The sequence below is a fragment of the Henckelia pumila genome, chromosome 2 (assembly GCF_033568475.1).
Source record: "Henckelia pumila isolate YLH828 chromosome 2, ASM3356847v2, whole genome shotgun sequence".
Lineage (NCBI taxonomy): Eukaryota > Viridiplantae > Streptophyta > Magnoliopsida > Lamiales > Gesneriaceae > Henckelia > Henckelia pumila.
In genome coordinates, this window is record NC_133121.1 from 135,967,235 (window position 1) to 135,973,234 (window position 6,000).

The window sequence follows — 6,000 nt, forward strand, 5'->3', positions numbered from 1 at the left end:
CATTCGGGTCTCATATTATTTAGTTATTTATTTGGACACTTTATCAAGGCCTATAAATTTCTAAAAGCCCATAAAAGGCTCAAGCCTATGAAACTCTCTTACTATCTATAAATAGCTCAAGTCCTCTCATTGTTAAGATACGTTCTCGATAGTCGCATGCTCTAGTTCTCTATAATTTTTATTGGGCAAATATTGACTTGAGTATCGGAGTGTATTCGCAGGGCAACCCCCGGCGCTACTCACTTTGCTTTGTGATTCAGGTAACAACCCACGAAATTTGGTTTTTGGAACAGTTCGAGATTAATCCGGCTATTCAGATCTCCAAAAACTACCCATATTTTCTCTAATCGGGTAATATATTTTTTTTGCTACATCAGCTTGGCGCCGTCTGTGAGAAATTGTTCACTGTATCATTAAGAATGCATACTCCAACACAAACATCTCAAGGAAATAATCGCAATGGAGACCTACCTCCAATCTCAAAACCACCGTCTGGATTTAGTTTCACGCAGGATACGTTGACAACCTTAATGGAAGAAACAGCCGCATGTGCAGCAACTGAAGCGATCGCTCAGTTCGTGGAATCCCATCAACGTTGAAGCACCAACATGAGAGATCATATAAGAGGGCTCTCATTTCATGATCCCGGTAACAAACCCAAATAAAACTAAGTCTAAAGTGAACGACAAATATCATGAGGGGAGCGAGAAAAATACTACTCCTAAAGAGGGGGAAGCAAGTGCTCACACAATTCACGACGTCTCTGACAAAAACAAAACCACTAATCGAACCCGTGGAGATGAATCTCACACATATATAACTGGAGATAATTCTTTGGCAATCTTGCCTATACGTCGGAGCTCGTTCACTAACGCCATTTTATCTGAAGCATTTCCTAAGGGAGTCAAAATCCCTAACCTACTTGAGTTTGATGGAACTAGTGATCCTCAAGATCATATTGACAAAATCTACGCGAAAGCAGATTTGTATGACATCACAGATGTTGCTTATTGTAAGATATTCCGAACAATGTTATCATGGCGAGCTCTCAAATTAGAAAACTTTTTATTATTAGTGGAGTCTTATTTACCCTACCTATCCAGACATTACCCCATGATAGATTTAAGGATGATCATTTATTAATACCTGCGGAGTCCACTAAAAAATAATGGACCCTACATTTATTGATAAATATCAACCATTAGATGCATGTTAAGGTAGTGCCAGTATAGTAGGATTTATATAATTATATATAAAATAACAACAAAATTCAATATTATTTATATTTTTATCCCAATGCATATATAAAATATTTGACAATTACTTTTACAAAAATATAAATTATTAGGATGTAAAAAATCTGATTTTGATGTGGTTAGAAAACCTGAAGAATTCAAGTGATCGATCGATCTGGGTGAACACGTTGTTATTCGAGTGGATAGTCGATCCATGAGATCAACCTATCTGGGTGGTCAACCCATCCTAGTAGACGAATTATCGACGATTTTGGTTGAGAATAAATATATCAAGTTAACTAGGTCAAGTTATAGTAAATTGATGATGAGTTTAACAATCGATCTACAGACTAATATTTAAATACTATGAGATAAATTAATTAATTTAATCTAGACTAAATAAAAGAAGTGATATTTTTTGTGAATAATTAAACTAATTAAGATAAACAAAATTATTCTAAAGAAAATATCTTAAATATTAAACGACGGTTTACATTCAAGACAAATTCAAATTTTAAAAAATGAATGAAAACACATAACGGTATCAAACATCACCGCTTAAGCTTTTATAATAAATATTTTTTTATGATTTTATAAATAAATAAACTAGGTTTAAAATTTAGATGTTGACCTTCTAATTGTTTTTTAAAATAATAATTATGTTCTAAAAGATACAATAACTTGGTTTTTTTTGTATTTTTTCTTCATCGCCGAAACTAGAAGGAGCAGCAAGATTTTCCTTATTTGCAGTGTTCTAAAAAGCACGCTTAAGCGATAATTAAGCGTGATAAACGTAAAACATACCTAAAAAGCTCTGCTTTGGAGAAAAGCAGAACAAAAACAGTCAACCATAGTTGAGAGCGATAAAAAAATATTAGTGTGTTACTTTTTAAAAGAACGAAAGTATGTTTTAAATATATTTTTAATTTTTCAGCTAATTTTGTTAATTTAGGTGGAACTTATTTATGTCATATGATTATTAATAGGTGCTAAATGAGCGACACTTAGTGCCAAATAAATAAAAAAATCGAGGTTACAGTTGAGAACGATATAAATGAATGTTTGTTTGTTACTTTTTAAAAGAACAAAAGTATGTTACATTTAATACATTAAATTAACATATTTTAGATTTTATTAAATTATTTAGATTAAAAAAAATTTAAGCGTAAAAAAAATATTTTTTTATTAGTTAGTTGTAATTATCTCAAACCAATAAGCAGATAAAACATGAAAGCATAAAAAATACTTATTATAAAAAAACTTAGAGGTCAACTTCTAAATTTCAAAACATGATAACATACCGGACAAAAACCAAAAAACAAACCAACTTACAGGACCAAAACCAACATAAGCCAACATATAGGTCTAAATCCAAAACAAAAACTGAGTTACAGAATATTTTTCAAAACAAGCCAACATACAGGACCAAAACCAAAAAGAAGCCAACATACAGGACCAAAATGCTAATTTTCCCGTACGGACTATTCAAATTAGATAACTTTTTATTATTAGTGGAGTCTTATTTACCCACCAAAAGCTTAACAACAAAATTTAATATTATCCCAACTTTTACTATGCATATATAAAATATTTGACAATTACTTTTACAAAAAAATATAAATTATTGGGATGTAAAGAAAATTTATTGTGAACACGTTGTTATTCGAGTGGACAATGGATCCATGAGATCCACCTATCCGGGTGGTCAACCCATCCGAGTAGACGAATTACAGACGGTTTTGGTTGGGAATAAATCTAGCAAGCGAACTAGATCAAATTATAGTAAATTGATAATATTTAAATACTAGGATATAAATTATTTAATTAAATCTAGCTAAATAAAATAAGTGATTTTTTTTTATGAATAATTAAACTAATTGAGATAAACGAAATTATTCTAAAGCAAAGATCTTAAATATTAAACGGCGATTTAAGTTCAAGACAAATTCAAATTTCAAGAAAATGACCGAGAACACATAACGATATCAAACATCAAATTATTTATAAGTATTGGATTTAATCAAGAAATAATTGTCTAAAGTAACGATGAAATTTCTTATATTAATTTTTAATCTATTTCTAGAATTAATAATTTTATTTACAAATTACAATCCAATTATTTTTAATTGAATATAATTTAAACAAAAAAACTCACTTAACAGCTATAGAATTTCAAATTTTTTCCTAAAATCGCACGCTGAAACTAGGTATTATTTCTAGTTGGCTTAACCATATATTGCTCAATATTTATTTTTTAACCTAATTTCATTATATTCTCTTTTGAGTCAAGATCTAAAACATGATATTAATTGATTAGATTAAAAGCAAGAAATCTATGCGAATATTAATCAAGAGCATAAAATAGAACAAAACATTAACTAATCCAATACATTGGCAAAAATCAATAGTTTGGCACTATCGTAGCACCAGTAAAAACACGACCGCTCCATAAAATAAAAACAAGAAAAAATCTAACGTTTTAATTAACGGTCACAAAGAAATATAAGAAGAATGAGAAAATCTCAGTGGTGGCGCGTGAAGTGCGTCTTCTTTCCTTTGCCAATCTCAGTGATGGCGTGTGAAGTGCACCTTCTTCCCTTGCTCCAAGCCCAAGCCGTAACCTTGAGAAAATGTCAAATTCCTCCTAGGTTGTGCCAATGTTTTTTTTAATATTCCATTATAAAAAAACCATCAAAATTTCTTTTTGAGCCCAAAAGTCAAAGTTTTCCGAAATTCCGCGTGTAAAGATGGAATTTTATGTAAAAAGGCATAGGCTCTGTGTTTAAAGATGGAACCCACGTAAATGGTCCTGACGTGGGTCCGTGCACTAAATTTATGCAATTTTTCGAGAATGTTTTTACAATGGTGCATGGACCATGGTCCAGACGCGACACAGGGTCTGGACACCTATTTTCTTAAAATCTTTTGCATTCTTCTTTAAGATTTTTCCTCATTTTTCGGATGAATGCCGACATGGTATTGTATTGTTTGACTTTATTTTTAGTTGTCAAGACTTTCTCCAAATTTTAGTCAAACCAACAAAAAATAAAAGTATGACGACACGTGTTTGAATCACCATCCTTGAGCCAATAACATTTAGCTCTCTGTTTCCAATATTATTTTTTTTGTCACCAGTAGTCCAGTAGCATTAAGATTTGTTTTTGCATTCTCATATTTTTCAACCTGGTTTGGATCGGTGTTTGATATCAATGATGCTAACTTCGTACTACAGTTTTTTATATCCTTCATTTCCTAAAATTTGGTTGTTTATTTTTGCTACATCTTCTTGAGGATGTTGCACAGTATGTAATTTTGATACTTGCATCTTGTGTATCGGTGGCACCCCATGTTTGCATCACCAATTCTTCCAACTCTGGTTCCTCCAACCATCCATTCTCAAATCTGAAGCATTCTGATGTTCATAATTCACTTGATTTTATGTATTGAGGCGGATAGGCATGTGGTCTGATATTGGAGCAATTAAGTTTACCAGTTTTACTTGAGGGAATATTTAAAACCAAGATGAAGAGACCAATGCTCTATCTAGTTTTTCCTCTGTGCCTTTGCTTTTAACCCAAGTGAATGGATACCCCTCCATCGGCAGATCATTCAATGCACAGTCCGTTGCTGCTTCACGAAATTCTCTAATGCACCATTTTGGATGTTCCAATCATCCTTTATTTTTGTCATTACTAAGCAGGTCGTTGAAATCACATATACACACACGTGGGAGGTTTGAAGTTGCATGTAGTGTTCTTAGAAAGTCCTATGAAGCTTTTCTTAGATCTCTTTCCGAAAAACCATATAAACCCATTAGTCACCACTTTTCTTTGTGAACATCATCAATATTCATATCAATGTGATTTCTAGAATAATTTGTGATAGATCAACTTATGTTTTTTTTTCTACATAACTCCCAATCCTCTAGTACGTCCCACTCTATCTACTCCAAAGACGTAATCAAAACAAGATTTATCGGAATTTCCTCAAGTTTGTTTCCATGTACCAGGGTCTCGATCAAAATAAACACACATGGTTTGTGAGTTCTCACCAACTCACGAAGCATTGGGATTGGACGAGGATGACCGCCTACAATAATTTTTTATAAATCATCATTATCATTGGATCTTTGAGTGGAGATCATATGATTGGTTTCATGCAGCCATTTGGATTCATGTAGGTTCGATGATCTCATGTCTGGAGCTCTTAGCCACGTCCCCCATCCACATTTCATATTTTTATCAGGAGAGGAATATAGTATCTCATGGAATCTTTCTGTGTGTCCCAAGCATCCACATACAAATCAAAATGAAGAGTAATAAGAGGATCAAGACAACACAAGACATGAAAGCCAGTTACGCCAATACCAAGCGCAGACCACTGCATTTTGAGACATGAGAGTATGTTTTTCTGCGAGTATTGTCTTTCCAAAAGGTGATGAGATTTATTATGAAGGGCAAGTTAGCGCCAGATTCATTGGTCCATTCGAGATACTAGAGAAATGGGATATTTGGATTACTGGTTGGCTTTACCACCAGATCTCTCGAGCATCCACAATGTATTCCACGTATCCTTACTCTGTCAGTATGTTTCAGATGAGTCGCACATTCTGCATCCGACAGATGTTCAGTTTGAGCATGATTTGCCATACATGGAGAGGCTGCTGAGAATTCTCGACAGGAAGTACAAGGTACTTCGGAATAAACGCATTCTTCTAGTCATGGTTCAATGGCATCGTCGAGGAAGCAACTTGGGAGTTAGAAAT